This window comes from Ascaphus truei, unplaced genomic scaffold (assembly GCF_040206685.1).
Source record: "Ascaphus truei isolate aAscTru1 unplaced genomic scaffold, aAscTru1.hap1 HAP1_SCAFFOLD_608, whole genome shotgun sequence".
NCBI lineage: Eukaryota > Metazoa > Chordata > Amphibia > Anura > Ascaphidae > Ascaphus > Ascaphus truei.
The window spans coordinates 173966-192779 of NW_027456941.1; the positions used below are offsets into that span (position 1 = coordinate 173966).

Genomic DNA, 18814 nt, shown 5'->3' on the forward strand with positions numbered 1-18814 from the left:
AGAGATGTGAGGGGGCTGGGAGAGATGTGAGGGGTCTGGGAGAGATGTGAGGGGGGCTGGGAGAGATGTGAGGGGGCTGGGAGAGATGTGAGGGGGGCTGTGGGCTGGGTGAGATGTGAGGGGACTGGGAGAGATGTGAGGGGGCTGGGAGATGTGTGATGGGGGCTGGGAGAGATGTGAGGGGGCTGGGAGAGATGTGAGGGGGCTGGGAGAGATGTGAGGGGACTGGGAGAGATGTGAGGGGGCTGGGTGAGATGTGAGGGGGGCTGGGTGAGATGTGAGGGGGCTGGGAGAGATGTGAGGGGGGCTGGGAGAGATGTGAGGGGGCTGGGTGAGATGTGAGGGGGCTGGGTGAGATGTGAGGGGGCTGGGTGAGATGTGAGGGGGCTGGGTGAGATGTGAGGGGGCTGGGTGAGATGTGAGGGGGCTGGGAGAGATGTGAGGGGGCTGGGTGAGATGTGAGGGGGGCTGGGTGAGATGTGAGGGGGCTGGGAGAGATGTGAGGGGGCTGGGAGAGATGTGAGGGGGCTGGGTGAGATGTGAGGGGGCTGGGTGAGATGTGAGGGGGCTGGGTGAAATGTGAGGGGGGCTGGGTGAGATGTGAGGGGCTGGGAGAGATGTGAGGGGGCTGGGAGAGATGTGAGGGGGCTGGGTGAGATGTGAGGGGGCTGGGTGAATTGTGAGGGGGGCTGGGTGAGATGTGAGGGGCTGGGAGAGATGTGAGGGGTCTGGGAGAGATGTGAGGGGGGCTGGGAGAGATGTGAGGGGGGCTGGGAGAGATGTGAGGGGGGCTGGGTAAGATGTGAGGGGGCTGGGTGAGATGTGAGGGGGGCTGGGAGAGATGTGAGGGGGCTGGGAGAGATGTGAGGGGGCTGGGAGAGATGTGAGGGGGCTGGGTGAAATGTGAGGGGGGCTGGGTGAGATGTGAGGGGCTGGGAGAGATGTGAGGGGGCTGGGAGAGATGTGAGGGGGGCTGGGAGAGATGTGAGGGGGGCTGGGAGAGATGTGAGGGGGGCTGGGAGAGATGTGAGGGGGCTGGGAGAGATGTGAGGGGGCTGGGAGAGATGTGAGGGGGCTGGGAGAGATGTGAGGGGGCTGGGTGAGATGTGAGGGGACTGGGAGAGATGTGAGGGGGGCTGGGAGAGATGTGAGGGGGCTGGGAGAAATGTGAGGGGGGCTGGGAGAGATGTGAGGGGGGCTGGGAGAGATGTGAGGGGGCTGGGAGAGATGTGAGGGGGCTGGGTGAGATGTGAGGGGGCTGGGAGAGATGTGAGGGGGGCTGGGAGAGATGTGAGGGGGGCTGGGAGAGATGTGAGGGGGGCTGGGAGAGATGTGAGAGGGGCTGGGGGAGATGTGAGAGGGGCTGGGTGAGATGTGAGGGGGCTGGGAGAGATGTGAGGGGGCTGGGAGAGATGTGAGGGGCTGGGTGAGATGTGAGGGGGCTGGGTGAGATGTGAGGGGGGCTGGGTGAGATGTGAGGGGGCTGGGAGAGATGTGAGAGGGCTGGGAGAGATGTGAGGGGGCTGGGTGAGATGTGAGGGGGCTGGGTGAGATGTGAGGGGGCTGGGTGAGATGTGAGGGGGGCTGGGTGAGATGTGAGGGGGCTGGGAGAGATGTGAGGGGGCTGGGAGAGATGTGAGGGGGCTGGGTGAGATGTGAGGGGCTGGGAGAGATGTGAGGGGGCTGGGAGAGATGTGAGGGGACTGGGAGAGATGTGAGGGGGCTGGGTGAGATGTGAGGGGGGCTGGGTGAGATGTGAGGGGGCTGGGAGAGATGTGAGGGGGGCTGGGAGAGATGTGAGGGGGCTGGGTGAGATGTGAGGGGGCTGGGTGAGATGTGAGGGGGCTGGGTGAGATGTGAGGGGGCTGGGTGAGATGTGAGGGGGCTGGGTGAGATGTGAGGGGGCTGGGAGAGATGTGAGGGGGCTGGGTGAGATGTGAGGGGGGCTGGGTGAGATGTGAGGGGGCTGGGAGAGATGTGAGGGGGCTGGGAGAGATGTGAGGGGGCTGGGTGAGATGTGAGGGGGCTGGGTGAGATGTGAGGGGGCTGGGTGAAATGTGAGGGGGGCTGGGTGAGATGTGAGGGGCTGGGAGAGATGTGAGGGGTCTGGGAGAGATGTGAGGGGGTCTGGGAGAGATGTGAGGGGGGCTGGGAGAGATGTGAGGGGGGCTGGGTAAGATGTGAGGGGGCTGGGTGAGATGTGAGGGGGGCTGGGAGAGATGTGAGGGGGCTGGGAGAGATGTGAGGGGGCTGGGAGAGATGTGAGGGGGCTGGGTGAAATGTTAGGGGGGCTGGGTGAGATGTGAGGGGCTGGGAGAGATGTGAGGGGGCTGGGAGAGATGTGAGGGGGGCTGGGAGAGATGTGAGGGGGGCTGGGAGAGATGTGAGGGGGGCTGGGAGAGATGTGAGGGGGCTGGGAGAGATGTGAGGGGGCTGGGAGAGATGTGAGGGGGCTGGGAGAGATGTGAGGGGGCTGGGTGAGATGTGAGGGGACTGGGAGAGATGTGAGGGGGGCTGGGAGAGATGTGAGGGGGCTGGGAGAAATGTGAGGGGGGCTGGGAGAGATGTGAGGGGGGCTGGGAGAGATGTGAGGGGGCTGGGAGAGATGTGAGGGGGCTGGGTGAGATGTGAGGGGGCTGGGAGAGATGTGAGGGGGGCTGGGAGAGATGTGAGGGGGGCTGGGAGAGATGTGAGGGGGGCTGGGAGAGATGTGAGAGGGGCTGGGGGAGATGTGAGAGGGGCTGGGTGAGATGTGAGGGGGCTGGGAGAGATGTGAGGGGGCTGGGAGAGATGTGAGGGGGCTGGGTGAGATGTGAGGGGGCTGGGTGAGATGTGAGGGGGGCTGGGTGAGATGTGAGGGGGCTGGGAGAGATGTGAGAGGGCTGGGAGAGATGTGAGGGGGCTGGGTGAGATGTGAGGGGGCTGGGTGAGATGTGAGGGGGCTGGGTGAGATGTGAGGGGGGCTGGGTGAGATGTGAGGGGGCTGGGAGAGATGTGAGGGGGCTGGGAGAGATGTGAGGGGGCTGGGTGAGATGTGAGGGGCTGGGAGAGATGTGAGGGGGCTGGGAGAGATGTGAGGGGGGCTGGGTGAGATGTGAGGGGGCTGGGTGAGATGTGAGGGGGGCTGGGAGAGATGTGAGGGGGCTGGGAGAGATGTGAGGGGGGCTGGGAGATATGTGAGGGGGGCTGGGTGAGATGTGAGGGGGGCTGGGAGAGATGTGAGGGGGCTGGGAGAGATGTGAGGGGGCTGGGAGAGATGTGAGGGGGCTGGGTGAGATGTGAGGGTGCTGGGAGAGATGTGAGGGGGCTGGGAGAGATGTGAGGGGGGCTGGGTGAGATGTGAGGGGGGCTGGGTGAGATGTGAGGGGGGCTGTGGGCGGGGTGAGATGTGAGGGGGGCTGGGTGAGATTTGAGGGGGGCTGTGGGCTGGGTGAGATGTGAGGGGGCTTGGTGAGATGTGAGGGGGGCTGTGGGCTGGGTGAGATGTGAGGGGGCTGGGTGAGATGTGAGGGGGGCTGTGGGCTGGGAGAGATGTGAGGGGGCTGGGAGAGATGTGAGGGGGCTGGGAGAGATGTGAGGGGGGCTGGGTGAGATGTGAGGGGGCTGGGTGAGATGTGAGGGGGGCTGGGTGAGATGTGAGGGGGCTGGGAGAGATGTGAGGGGGCTGGGAGAGATGTGAGGGGGGCTGGGTGAGATGTGAGGGGGCTGGGTGAGATGTGAGGGGGGCTGGGTGAGATGTGAGGGGGCTGGGAGAGATATGAGGGGGGCTGTGGGCTGGGTGAGATGTGAGTGGGCTGGGTGAGATGTGAGGGGGCTGGGTGAGATGTGAGGGGGCTGGGAGAGATGTGAGGGGGGCTGGGAGAGATGTGAGGGGGGCTGTGGGCTGGGTGAGATGTGAGGGGGCTGGGTGAGATGTGAGGGGGGCTGTGGGCTGGGTGAGATGTGAGGGGGCTGGGTGAGATATGAGGGGGGCTGTGGGCTGGGTGAGATGTGAGGGGGCTGGGTGAGATGTGAGGGGGGCTGTGGGCTGGGTGAGATGTGAGGGGGCTGGGTGAGATGTGAGGGGGGCTGTGGGCTGGGTGAGATGTGAGGGGGCTGGGTGAGATGTGAGGGGGCTGTGGGCTGGGTGAGATATGAGGGGGGCTGTGGGCTGGGTGAGATGTGAGGGGGGCTGTGGGCTGGGTGAGATGTGAGGGGGCTGGGTGAGATGTGAGGGGGCTGTGGGCTGGGTGAGATGTGAGGGGGGCTGTGGGCTGGGTGAGATGTGAGGGGGCTGGGTGAGATGTGAGGGGGCTGGGAGAGATGTCAGGGGGCTGGGTGAGATGTGAGGGGGCTGGGAGAGATGTCAGGGGGCTGGGTGAGATGTGAGGGGGCTGGGAGAGATGTGAGGGGGCTGGGAGAGATGTGAGGGGGCTGGGTGAGATGTGAGGGGCTGGGAGAGATGTGAGGGGCTGGGAGAGATGTGAGGGGGCTGGGTGAGATGTGAGGGGGCTGGGTGAGATGTGAGGGGGCTGGGTGAGATGTGAGGGGGCTGGGAGAGATGTGAGGGGGCTGGGTGAGATGTGAGGGGGCTGGGTGAGATGTGAGGGGGGCTGGGTGAGATGTGAGGGGGGCTGGGTGAGATGTGAGGGGGGCTGGGTGAGATGTGAGGGGGGCTGTGGGCTGGGTGAGATGTGAGGGGGCTTGGTGAGATGTGAGGGTGCTGGGAGAGATGTGAGGGGGGCTGGGTGAGATGTGAGGGGGGCTGGGTGAGATGTGAGGGGGGCTGTGGGCTGGGTGAGATGTGAGGGGGCTTGGTGAGATGTGAGGGTGCTGGGTGAGATGTGAGGGGGCTGGGAGAGATGTAGGGGGGGCTCTGGTCTTTACCCCCCTCCCCCCACATGCAGTCCTGTTCAACTGAATAAAAACATTAAAAAAAAAACATAAATATAATACATAAACATAAAACATCTCCCCCGTCTCCCTTCCCCCTCCCCCCCCCTGGTGGGAGATAATCTTTTACTAAAAAATTTGAATCCCACCACTGGGGGGGAGAGGGGGTGCTTGCTGATGGGGGAGATCAAGGGTGCTGGGGAAGATGATGAGGGGGGTTAAATAAGATGGTGATGATGAGGGGGTGAGGAGATGATGAGGAGGAGGGTAGTGGTGGCGTAAAGGGGGGTGAGAGGATGAGGGAGGTTGCGGTCTGAGGGCGTGCGCTTGCTGCGCCGTGCGCGCGCGTGGCAGTTATAGTTGGCTGAGGTTAGTCAGCCTTTCTATAATGGGAGAACGGCAGGGAGCGTGGAACCGGCCGACAGGGGGGAAGATGAGGAAAATAAAGATTTTACGCCACGACCACCACTGAAGTTTTCTTGGGTATAACGGTGTGAGTACTGTGTACTTCTACTAGTGTTGCTTTGAGTAGCATTAGTGTGTGTGTGTGTGTGTGTGTGTGTGTGTGTGTGTGTGTGTGTGTGTGTGTCTCTGTCTCTGTCTCTGTCTCTGTCTCTGTCTCTGTCTCTGTCTCTGTCTCTGTCTCTGTCTCTGTGTGTGTGTGTGTGTGTGTGTGTGTGTGTGTGTGTGTGTGTGTAAAATGTTCGCATGTGCAACATAATACCTCAATTTGTACATTGTGTGGCTATTTTCACTTCTAATTCGCCACACCTGTGGCTACATTGAAAAATAGGTTGCCCACACCTGCACTAATATGTCCTGCCCCTAAATCACGCCTCTACTCTAAGTCACGCCTCTAACCAATACTTTCTTTTTTCTGTATAAAAATCTTTACCCTATGCTTAATAAACTGAGACGGAAGGATTGAAACACTGTGTGTCGGTTCTTCCGTTTTCCCGAGCCCGTACGTTTTACCAGATCGGAGATCAACAGTGCCAGGGAGTGGTTACAAAGCTTCCCGGGGAGTCTGCAGCAGTGTGGTGCTGTGTGTGTGTCCAGTCACAAAGGCCTCCAGCCCTTTTGCAATTGGCAGGGCAGGTTCTTTCAACGTCCCAGCAAATTCACCCCAAGGTCAGACTGTGCAATGCTCAGAGAAATTGCAAAAAACCCAAGAGTTACATCTCAGACTCTTCAGGCCTCAGTTAGCATGTTAAATGTTAAAGTTCATGACAGTACAATTAGCAAAAGACTGAACAAGTATGGTTTGTTTAGAAGGGTTGCCAGGAGAAAGCCTGTTCTCTCTAAAAAGAACATGGCAGCACGGCTTAGGTTTGAAAAGCTGCATCTGAACAAACCACAAGACTTCTGGAACAATGTCCTTTGGACAGACGAGACCAAAGTGGAGATGTTTGGCCATAATGCACAGCGCCACGTTTGGCGAAAACCAAACACAGCATATCAGCACAAACACCTCACACCAACTGTCAAGCACGCTGGTGGAAGGGTGATGATTTGGGCTTGTATTGCAGCCACAGGACCTGGGAACCTTGCAGTCATTGAGTTGACCATGAATTCCTCTGTATCCCAAAGTATTCTAGAGTCAAATGTGAGGCAATCTGTCCGACAGCCAAAGCGTGACCGGAATTGGGTCATTGTCAGGGTCGCCTAGACCTCCTGCCTAGCCATAGCTTCCTTGTCCACTGGGTGTGTTGCTGCCTTCTGTTGGCTCTGGGTTCCTCTGTCTGTCTGTCTTCTTGTTGCTCCTGTCTCTGTCCTTATAGCTTGCTTCCTGTCTGTTGCTTTTGCCTTTGCTTCTAGTCAGACTCCTGCCTGTCTTTGATCCTGATCTGTTTATGTACCTGTACCTGTATTTGAGTCTGTTCACAGTAAAAGCCCTTGCTAGTAATCTGGCTTGTCCCTGTTTGTTCCTGCTCCCCGGTCTCAGTCCCTGCTCCCTGTTCTCAGTACCTGTCCTGCCCCGCCTGTCTTGTTCCAGTCTCCTCGTTGCCGACCTCTGCTTGTTACCTGACTTCGCTACCTGTCACCTGCCTCGGACCCCTGCTTGTTACTTGATTTCGCTACCTGCCGCCTGCCTCGGACCCCTGCTCGTTACCTGACTTCGCTACCTGCCGCCTGCCTCGGACCCCTGCTTGTTACCCCTACTACGCTCGTGCTGTTCCGGCCACCGAGATCCTACCCGCCACAGGAGTCTCCCGTGACATTCATGCAACAAGACAATGATCCCAAGCACACCAGCAAACCTACAACAGAATGGCTGAAAAATAAAAGAATCAAGGTGTTGCAATGGCCCAGTCAAAGTCCAGATCTCAACCCGATTGAAATGCTGTGGCGGGACCTTAAGAGAGCTGTGCATAAACAAATGCCCACAAACCTCAATGAACTGAAGCAACGTTGTAAAGATGAGTGGGCCAAAATTCCTCCACAACGATGTGAGAGACTGATAAAGTCATACAGAAAACGATTACTTCAAGTTATTGCTGCTAAAGGTGGTTCTACAAGCTATTGAATCATAAGGTGTACTTAGTGTTTCACACATGGCTTCTCCATTTTGGCTTTATTTTTGTTAAATAAATCATGACACGTTGTAATGTTATGTGTTGTTGTTCAGCTGAGGTTGTATTTACCTAATGTTAAGACCTGCTAAGGAACAGATGATTGTTATTATGTCCTGATATGTAAAACCATGGAACTCAGAGAGGGTGTACTTTCTTTTTCACACACACACATATCTCTCACACACAAATGGAGGCGCTACAATGTTCTTTAAAATAAAAAAAAAGCTGTGTGTGCTGTGCACGCGCATAGTAAGTGAAACTTCTTTGACTTTTGTCACAGAAATTGTATTTGTATTGGTGATGTTTTAATTAAAAATCAAAATGCAATTTCATTGACAAAACGCAAATAAATTTGACTTATAATGCGCTTGCTCGGCACACATCCCCTGTATTAGCTATTTGTACTAAGTGTGAATTCCTTGTGTGTATGTGTGTCAGTGTGTGTATGTATGTATGTATGTGTGTGTGTGTGTGTGTCAGTGTGTGTCAGTGTGTGTGTGTGTGTGTGTGTCAGTCAGGTGTGTGTGTGTGTGTGTGTGTGTGTGTGTGTGTGTGTGTGTGTGTGTGTGTGTGTGTGTGTGTGTGTGTGTGTGTGTGTGTGTGTGTGTGTGTGTGTGTGTGTGTGTGTCAGTCAGTGTGTGTATGTGTGTCAGTCAGTGTGTGTATGTGTGTCAGTCAGTGTGTGTGTGTGTGTGTGTGTGTGTGTGTGTGTGTGTGTGTGTGTGTGTGTGTGTGTGTGTGTGTGTGTGTGTGTGTGTGTGTGTGTGTGTGTGTGTGGTGTGTGTGTGTGTCAGTCAGTGTGTGTGTCAGTCAGTGTGTGTGTGTGTGTGTGTGTGTGTGTGTGTGTGTGTGTGTGTGTGTGTGTGTGTATGTGTGTCAGTCAGTGTGTGTGTGTGTGTGTGTGTGTGTGTCAGTCAGTCAGTCAGTGTGTGTGTGTGTGTGTGTGTGTGTGTGTGTGTGTGTGTGTGTGTGTGTGTGTGTGTGTGTGTGTGTGTCAGTCAGTCAGTCAGTCAGTCAGTCAGTCAGTCAGTGTGTGTGTGTGTGTGTGTGTGTGTGTGTGTGTGTGTGTGTGTGTGTGTGTCAGTGTGTGTGTGTGTCAGTGTGTGTGTGTGTCAGTGTGTGTGTGTGTCAGTGTGTGTGTGTGTGTGTGTGTGTGTGTGTGTGTGTGTGTGTGTGTGTGTCAGTCAGTGTGTGTATGGGAGTCAGTGTGTGTATGTGTGTCAGTCAGTGTGTGTCAGTCAGTGTGTGTCAGTCAGTGTGTGTGTGTGTGTGTGTGTGTGGGTCAGTCAGTGTGGGTCAGTCAGTGTGTGTCGGTCAGTGTGTGTGTGTGTGGGGGGGGTCAGTCAGTGTGGGTCAGTGTGTCAGTCAGTGTGTGTGTGTGGGGGGTGTGGGGATGTGTGTGGGGGGGTGTGGGGGAGTGTGTGGGAGGGGTGTGTGGGGGGGGTGTGGAGGGGGTGTGGGTGGGTCAGTCAGTGTGTGGGGGTGTGGGTGGGTCAGTGTGTGGGGGGTGTGGGTGGGTCAGTCAGTGTGTGGGGGGGGTGTGGGTGGGTCAGTCAGTGTGTGGGGGTGTGTGGGTGGGTCAGTCAGTCAGTGTGTGGGGGGTGTGGGTGGGTCAGTCAGTCAGTGTGTGGGGGTGTGTGGGTGGGTCAGTCAGTGTGTGGGGGGGTGTGGGTGGGTCAGTCAGTCAGTGTGTGGGGGGGTGTGGGTGGGTCAGTCAGTGTGTGGTGGGGGTGTGGGTGGGTCAGTCAGTGTGTGTGGGGGTGTGTGGGTGGGTCAGTCAGTGTGTGTGGGGGGGGTGGGTGGGTCAGTCAGTGTGTGGGGGTGTGTGGGTGGGTGGGGGGTGTGTGTGTGGGGGTGTATGTGGGTCAGTCAGTGTGTGTGGGGGGGTGTGGGTCAGTCAGTGTGTGTGGGGGGGGTGTGGGTGGGTCAGTCAGTGTGTGTGGGGGGGTTGTGGGTGGGTCAGTCAGTGAGGGGGGGGTCAGTCAGTGTGTGGGGGGGTGTGGGTGGGTCTGTCAGTGTGTGGGGGGGTGTGGGGGGGTCAGTCAGTGTGTGGGGGGGTGTGGGTGGGTCAGTCAGTGTGTGGGGGGGGTGTGGGTGGGTAAGTCAGTGTGTGGGGGGGTGTGGGTGGGTCAGTCAGTGTGTGGGGGGGGGGGTGGGTGGGTCAGTCAGTGTGTGGGGGGTGTATGTGGGTCAGTCAGTGTGTGGGGGGGTGTGGGTGGGTCAGTCAGTGTGTGGGGGGTGTGGGTGGGTCAGTCAGTGTGTGGGGGTGTGTGGGTGGGTCAGTCAGTGTGTGGGGGGTGTGGGTGGGTCAGTCAGTGTGTGGGGGGTGTGGGTGGGTCAGTCAGTGTGTGGGGGGGTGTGGGTGGGTCAGTCAGTGTGGGGGGGGGTGTGGGTGGGTCAGTCAGTGTGTGGGGGTGTGTGGGTGGGTCAGTCAGTGTGGGGGGGGGGGGGTGTGGGTCAGTCAGTCAGTGTGTGGGGGGTGTGGGTGGGTCAGTCAGTCAGTGTGTGGGGGTGTGTGGGTGGGTCAGTCAGTGTGTGGGGGGGTGTGGGTGGGTCAGTCAGTGTGTGGGTGGGTCAGTCAGTGTGTGGGGGGGGGTGTGGGTGGGTCAGTCAGTGTGTGGGGGGTGTGGGTGGGTCAGTCAGTGTTTGGGGGGTGTGGGTGGGTCAGTCAGTCAGTGTGTGGGGGGTGTGTGGGTTGGTCAGTCAGTGTGTGGGGATGTGTGGGTGGGTCAGTCAGTGTGTGGGGGGTGTGGGTGGGTCAGTCAGTGTGTGGAGGGGGGTGTGGGTGGGTCAGTCAGTGTGTGGCGGGGGGTGTGGGGGGGTCAGTCAGTGTGTGGAGGGGGTGTGGGGTGTGTGTGTGGGGGTGTATGTGGGTCAGTCAGTGTGTGGGGGGTGTGGGTGGGTCAGTCAGTGTGTGGGGGGGTGTGGGTGGGTCAGTCAGTGTGTGGGTGGGTCAGTCAGTGTGTTTCAGTCAGTGTGTGGGGGGGGTGTGGGTGGGTCAGTCAGTGTGTGGGGGGTGTGGGTGGATCAGTCAGTGTGTGGGGGTGTGTGGGTGGGTCAGTCAGTGTGTGGGGGTGTGTGGATGGGTCAGTCAGTGTGTGGGGGTGTGTGGGTGGGTCAGTCAGTGTGTGGGGGGTGTGTGGGTGGGTCAGTCAGTGTAGAGGGAGAAAGGGGTGGCCCGGTATTAAAGGGGTTGCACCCCATTTGGCCACCCCTGACCGCACCAGGGAGACAAGGGGTTAACTGGACTGAGGTCCAGAAATGTGATTTAACCCTTGTTATGACCTGTAAATGTATTTTCCCCTGTTCCCCTGTTCCATTGTAATGTCTGTGTTAATCAGTGTCTGCATCACACGCACACACACTAGAATCCATCCGGGAGCACAAGGGTTAATAGTTCTTTAATGATTATAGCTCTTTGTGTAGTTTTCCCGCCTTTTCAGGCACCATTTTGCAGGTCCCCATTGGCCGCCATTAAGGCTCAATGCATTCCAATGGAGAATTGTGCTGTTTTAGTCCTGTTTCCTGTAAAGACCAGCAGGTGGCGTCCGAGAGGGAGAGCGGCGGTTTCCCATTGAAAGTCAATGGGTCCATTGACTTCAATGGAGATGCCTCGAGGTACCCTTTCGAAGAACGAGTTGGCTGCTGTCCAGACCGCAAACCGCAAAGCAGATACAATGTCCTTTAAAAGAGCTAAAATCACTTGAGTCAAGTTCAACGTCAATTAGCGTGGGAATAAACAGATCTGGAGGAATAAAATTCTGTTTGACCCTAGTTCCTGGGCTTCCCCCCACTCGACCACCACCGGGTCCCCGAATCCTGGACCCCCGATAAGGGTCGAACCAGATAGAGCGGGTCGCGCCATAGGCTTTGCCGGCGGCGGCAAAAACGGCTCTGAAAAACGACTAAGTGGAAAAAGCTGGAATTTGGTACTCCATATCTCAGGTTCTGGAGGGCTCAGCGGATCAAGGTTTGGGGTATCTGTAGCCACTGCTCCGGCATCACTGCAGAACCATCCTTGACCCGCCTGGACCAACCCGACGGAGTATGGACCCCCTTGAAGGTTCGGAATTTTTCCCATAGACTTCAATGGCAGAAAAACCCCATTGACTTCAATGGCGGCGATTTACCATTGAAAGTCTATGGCGGAGCTGGCCGTTGTTTTCAATGGGGATTTAGTGAAAAGCTGAGATTTCTTTTTAGCGGAGATTTTTGTATTAAAGTGAAAAATGATTTAATGTGCATTTGTGTAACTCCGGTTCCATAGGTCATAGCAAGTCGCTTTTTGGACCATATGGTGTCCCAGTTCTGGCAATGAGAACTGGGAAGTTTGGACCTGCTAGACCCAACGGAACCGGATATTTTAATATGTCTATGTTTTATGCTTAATACTGTATTCTAAAGTATGGATAAATTCCAGAGGAAATTTCTTTGGCCATAATGTAGCAGATGGCGACCGAATGTCGCGACCGAATGTCTAGGACTTAAGTATTGTTCAAAGAGTTTTGTCACCCTCACTGTTTATCCGAGGCTCAAACCAGAGCAGGTCTTAAGTGTTCCATTTAACACCTTCCAACAAAGGTTTTCTTGCCATAAAGCCAAATGGGATGAATGGCTGGCATTCCATTTGCATATGTGGGGCTACAGAAATGAGACCCCAGAGTTCTACTGCGCCGGTGCCAGCTAGCAGGGGGGCATGTGTTGAAATGTGTTCCCATGTTAAAGATTGGCTGGAGGTAATTGAACACCAATCACCGGTGCTTAATGTTACAGATAGAGGGACAAAAGGTTTATAAACGGCTGTCCACCCATATATCCTTTGTCTTCGTTTGCTGATATGGTTTCCTGATATCACCTGAATGATTTCCTGATTGCTGAGAGAAATGCTACATCTAACTTCTCATTCCCCAACCCCTAAGTAAGTGTACTTCTTGTTTGTTACTGTATTATCTGTTGTGTTCACCTTTATTCTAAGGAATAAATACAATTTATTATATCTTAAGCCTCGTTCAGTTCAAACCCAGTTATTTTTGTGTAATATTAATAAGCCTGTGGAAGCTATCGTCACAGTCAGTGTGTGGGGGTGTGTGGGTGGGTCAGTCAGTGTGTGGGGGGGGTGTGGGTGGGTCAGTCAGTGTGTGGGGGGGGGTATGGGTGGGTCAGCCAGTGTGTGTGGGGGGGGGTGTGGGTGGGGCTGTCAGTGTGTGGGGGGGGGTGTGGGTGGGTCAGTCAGTGTGTGGGGGGTGTGTGGGGGGGTCAGTCAGTGTGTGTGGGGGTGTGTGGGTGGGTCAGTCAGTGTGTGGGGGGGTGTGGGTGGGTCAGTCAGTGTGTGGGGGGGTGTGGGGGGGTCAGTCAGTGTGTGGGGGGGTGTGGGTGGGTCAGTCAGTGTGTGGGGGGGGTGTGGGTGGGTCAGTCAGTGTGTGTGGGGGTGTGGGTGGGTCAGTCAGTGTGTGTGTCCAGCTTCAGCCAGGGGCGGGGTGTAACATTGCGCACCACCTCTCTCCCCCCCCCTTACGCAAATTCTGCACACACACACCCCCCCCTTATGCAAATTCTGCACACACCCCCCCCGCACGCAAATTCTGCACACACACCCTCCCCCCCCGCACGCAAATCCTGCACACACACCCCCCCCGCACGCACACACGCAAATTCTGCACACACACCCCCGCACGCAAATTCTGCACACACACCCCCGCACGCAAATTCTGCACACACACCCCCCCCCCGCACGCACGCATATTCTGCACACACACACACCCCCCGCACACAAATTCTGCACACACCCCCCCCCATCCTCGGGGTACAAGCGCCCTGTGCCCGCGAAGGCCCGCGTCAGTGGAGGGCTGAAGGAACGTGTGGGTGGAACGACGCCGCTGCCAGCCGCTTCTGCGCATGTGTGGCGCCCGTCAGCGGCGCCATCACAACTGCGCATGCGCGGCATGGCAGCGGCCGTGGGGCGGTTAGGAGCGGCGGCGGCTGTCGCCGCCGCATATTTGAGCAGCCGGGTGTGTTGGGGGGGGGAGTGGGGGTGCGGCGGCGATTAGGAGCGGCATGTGACAGGGGACGTGTGAGCGGAGTGGCGTCCATTACGTGACGTCACTTCCGTTTCACATTACGCCCCCCATCTATCCAGTTTTATCCCATCAGAGGTGCCACTAAAGAAGTTTCACTTCAATAATACTTTAATACTGTACATTTTAAAAAATACGTCAGTGTTTTTTTTCTAACTAATAAATCTGGCTTTTTTCGTTATATTTGTGGGGGTTGGGAGATGGGGGAGCTGGAGTCTCGTGTGTCTATTTTATTTACCTTATCTTTTAGGATGGTTTCTCCATCATTACAGAACTTGCTGCTGTGTTAAAGGCAGATTCCCCTTTCACCTATGTCACTGATTTATCCACAGTATAAGGCTAATTCCATTTACCTTGCCTCATATCATTTTAATTTAATTCTCTTAGGTATCAATAGTGTAGCTACAAACCATTTCTAATAGCCGAAGAGAAATTAAAATCTATTTGTATTATTCCCTGTCGTTTGAGACCCACCCTCTAATAGTAATAAGATTATAAGGACGAGACTCTTACATTTAAGAAAAGTTATTTTTTGAAGTACTGAGTGGTACTGAAATGGGTAATTGTGGGCTATTTATAGCCATGTCCCAGTAAGGTTTTACGAAACGCGTAGGGCAAAGCATTGTGGACTCCACGTATTCTCCCAGCCCTCACCATGCGACGTCAAGAGCTGCAACCCAGAAGAGACCTTGCGTTCTACTCTGGCACTGACATGGAATGAAGGGAAGAGACGGCGTGCAGAATAGGATCAAGCGGTGAAAGCCACCGGAACAGAAGATTTATGTTCAATGCCTTTATTTAACATAAATTTGTAAACATTTTATTATGGTTTTAAAATATTGGAACTCCTTAAATGTACAACACAAGATACTGTTGATGGGGTCTGGTCTGTGCCTCTGCTTTTCAGTCTGTCCCATCCATTGATACCTGCTGGAAAACGTACATACTGTAGTCTTGATCTTCTAGCTCTATTTAATTTATTTCAGTCATACGGAGGCCGCTTCCTTACTCGCTTCTGTGATGTGTTGCTGGAGGTCTTCTGGACTTGTGCCAACAAATAACAAGTATTCATCAGTTTAATGTTGAATAATTCTTCAAGTGTTACTTTGAAAAGCTTTGGTGACATGGTGTCTCCCTGATGCACACCCCTGTTGATCCTTATCTTGCTCTATTTAGGGAAGGTCAGGCTATGTGTATCGCTCTTAATACAATGACCATTGTTGTTAGGGATGTTATGTGACTGGATTCCAAGAGAGATCAAAAGACCACGACGATGACCAAAAGTAAGATGGGAGGATGAGATCAGAGAATGTGTGGGAGCAATGTAGAGAAGAGAGACTGCAACCGCAGAACCTGGGAAATCATTGGGGAGGCTTCATCCAGCAGTGGGGAGACACGGGCTGGAGAGGATGGGATGAGGGAGTGTGTGGGAGCGACATGGAGAAGAGAGGCTGTAACTGCAGAACCTGGGATATAATTGGGGAGGTTTCATCCAGCAGAGGAGAAAGAAGAGGTGAAGATGATGAGACACAGAAGTATGAGGCTCTATGGCAGGCCTGCACAACATACGGCCCGCCTGGACTCTCTGTGCGGCCCGCAATGACTCCCTGACTCTCCTCCCCGAGCCGGCTCTGCAGACAGAGGAGGGAAGGAGCGCATTGTGACACGCTCCCCCCGCACCCGCTCTGCAGACAGAGGAGGGAAGGAGCGCATTGTGACACGCTCCCCCCGTACCTGCTCTGCAGACAGAGGAGGGACGGAGCGCATTGTGACACGCTCCCCCCGCACCCGCTCTGCAGACAGAGGAGGGAAGGAGCGCATTGTGACACGCTCCCCCCGCACCCGCTCTGCAGACAGAGGTGGGAAGGAGCGCATTGTGACACGCTCCCCCCGCACCCGCTCTGCAGACAGAGGAGGGAAGGAGCGCATTGTGACACGCTCCCCCCGCACCCGCTCTGCAGACAGAGGAGGGAAGGAGCGCATTGTGACACTCTCCCCCCGCACCCTCTCTGCAGACAGAGGAGGGAAGGAGCGCATTGTGACACGCTCCCCCCGCACCCGCTCTGCAGACAGAGGAGGGAAGGAGCGCATTGTGACACTCTCCCCCCGCACCCTCTCTGCAGACAGAGGAGGGAAGGAGCGCATTGTGACACGCTCCCCCCGCACCCGCTCTGCAGACAGAGGAGGGAAGGAGCGCATTGTGACACTCTCCCCCCGCCCCCGCTCTGCAGACAGAGGAGGGAAGGAGCGCATTGTGACACGCTCCCCCCGCACCCGCTCTGCAGACAGAGGAGGGAAGGAGCGCATTGTGACACGCTCCCCCCGCCCCCGCTCTGCAGACAGAGGAGGGAAGGAGCGCATTGTGACACGCTCCCCCCGCACCCGCTCTGCAGAGAGAGGTGGGAAGGAGCGCATTGTGACACGCTCCCCCCGCACCCGCTCTGCAGACAGAGGAGGGAAGGAGCGCATTGTGACACGCTCCCCCCGCACCCGCTCTGCAGACAGAGGAGGGAAGGAGCGCATTGTGACACTCTCCCCCCGCACCCTCTCTGCAGACAGAGGAGGGAAGGAGCGCATTGTGACACGCTCCCCCCGCACCCGCTCTGCAGACAGAGGAGGGAAGGAGCGCATTGTGACACGCTCCCCCCGCACCCGCTCTGCAGACAGAGGAGGGAAGGAGCGCATTGTGACATGCTCCCCCCGCACCCGCTCTGCAGACAGAGGAGGGAAGGAGCGCATTGTGACACGTTCCCCCCGCACCCGCTCTGCAGACAGAGGAGGGAAGGAGCGCATTGTGACCCGCTCCCCCCGCACCCGCTCTGCAGACAGAGGTGGGAAGGAGCGCATTGTGACACGCTCCCCCCGCACCCTCTTTGCAGAGAGAGGTGGGAAGGAGCGCATTGTGACACGCTCCCCCCGCCCCCGCTCTGCAGACAGAGGAGGGACGGAGCGCATTGTGACACGCTCCCCCGCACCCGCTCTGCAGACAGAGGAGGGAAGGAGCGCATTGTGACACGCTCCCCCCGCACCCGCTCTGCAGACAGAGGAGGGAAGGAGCGCATTGTGACACGCTCCCCCCGCACCCTCTCTGCAGACAGAGGTGGGAAGGAGCGCATTGTGACACGCTCCCCCCGCCCCCGCTCTGCAGACAGAGGAGGGAAGGAGCGCATTGTGACACGCTCCCCCCGCACCCGCTCTGCAGACAGAGGAGGGAAGGAGCGCATTGTGACACGCTCCCCCCGCACCCGCTCTGCAGACAGAGGAGGGAAGGAGCGCATTGTGACACGCTCCCCCCGCACCCTCTCTGCAGACAGAGGAGGGAAGGAGCGCATTGTGACACGCTCCCCCCGCACCCTCTCTGCAGACAGAGGTGGGAAGGAGCGCATTGTGACACGCTCCCCCCGCACCCGCTCTGCAGACAGAGGAGGGACGGAGCGCATTATGACACGCTCCCCCCGCACCCGCTCTGCAGACAGAGGAGGGAAGGAGCGCATTGTGACACGCTCCCCCCGCACCCGCTCTGCCGATACATGGAGTGCCAGCAGTTTGATGCGATCCCCCTTCCTTCTCGCCCCCCCGCGCTTCTTTCCTTCTTGCCGCTAACACCTCCTGGGGCCAGCTTCCACCGCCATGATCGGGTGCGGGGGGGAAATGATGAGGGAGGGGAGGAATGATGAAGGGGGGGGAGATTATGAGGGGGGGGAATGATGAGGGGTGCGGGTGGGTGATGTGAGGTGCAGGGGGGGAGAGTGATGTGAGGTGCAGGGTGGGAGAGTGATGTGAGGTGCAGGGAGAGAGTGATGTGAGGTGCAGGGAGAGAGTGATGTGAGGTGCAGGGAGAGAGTGATGTGAGGTGCCGGGGGGGAGAGTGATCTGAGGTGCAGGGGGGAGAGTGATGTGCGGTGGAGGGGGTGAGAGTGATTTGAGGTGCAGGGGGGAAGAGTGATGTGAGGTGCAGGGGGGAGAGGGATGTGAGGTGCAGGGGGAAGAGGGATGTGAGGTGCAGGGGGAGAGGGATGTGAGGTGCAGGGGGGAGAGGGATGTGAGGTGCAGGGGGGAGAGGGATGTGAGGTGCAGGGGGAGAGGGATGTGAGGTGCAGGGGGGTGGGATGTGTGTGGTGTGAAGGGGGTTATTGTGTGTTTGATGTGGAGGGGGAGTATTATGTGTGTGGGTGAGGGGGAGAGATGGGGGTATGAGAGATAGATGGGGAGTATTGGAAAGGTTGATAGTGAGGGGTTCTGGGGGAGATATGAGGATGATGATGAAGGGTGCTGGTGGATATATGAGGATGATGATGATGAGAGGTGCTGGAGGAGAGATGATGATGATTTTACCCGTGCGGCCCTAATTTTCCTTGGAGCAGTTCGGCCCTTCTCACTTTACGAGTTGTGCAGGCCTGCTCTATGGTGTCGCGTACCAGCTAGTGCAATAATGCTCCACATCTTTATCATCTGTGCCTAATCCACACAATGGCGATTGTTCCCGCTGAGTGTCTCGCGCTGCAGCGCATCAGCAGGAGCAATAATGGCTGTTACGCATGTATATACACACACACAATGTTTGCTTTTCGGCATATCAAAACTAATTTGTAAAACAACGTATCGTTCGGGAGCAGGAGCAGCAGGATCAGCACATTACCGATGATGCAATCAGATCGCAGCGTTCTAGTCCTCGGGTCAGATGGAGGAGGGGATTTCAAACTCAATCTTTATAGTAATCTTAGTGTTTCAGATTACAACAGTTTAACACATTTCCGAGGTATGAAGGAAAAATTCCTATTTCTGGATGAATATAAACCTCCCGCAGTGTACCTAGTACTTGCTGACATCATACACTGTGCTTCTATATAGTGTTAACTACAGAACAGGCCTACAACTGTGCACTTTTTCATGGGGATTGAGCGAGGTCCTGTTTTTTCCCTGAACACAGGGTGTGGGCACACGCACACACACACGCACACACACACGCACACACACACGCACACACACACGCACACGCACAAACACACACACACGCACACACACAAGAAAAGAAAGGTATCCACAGCACTCCCAAGCTGGCAGGTTAAAAAATCTACAAGTAAAATAGGAATAAGCAATCAAGGTGAACTAAGGTAATTAATAAATGACTAGCAGCAAGGAAAGAGGAGCCCCGTGACACTGTGAGGGGCCCCGTGTCACTGTGAGGGGCCCCGTGTCACTGTGAGGGCCCCCGTGTCACTGTGAGGGCCCCCGTGTCACTGTGAGGGCCCCCGTGTCACTGTGAGGGCCCCCGTGTCACTGTGAGGGCCC

General features: G+C 56.5%; 1 protein-coding gene across 1 annotated transcript in view; it reads right to left on the bottom strand.

Moving 5' to 3' along the window:
- Positions 1-18814, bottom strand: part of LOC142485590 (IQ and AAA domain-containing protein 1-like) — a 153642-nt gene that overhangs the window by 109087 nt on the left and 25741 nt on the right. The gene's annotated exons all lie outside the window — the stretch shown is intronic.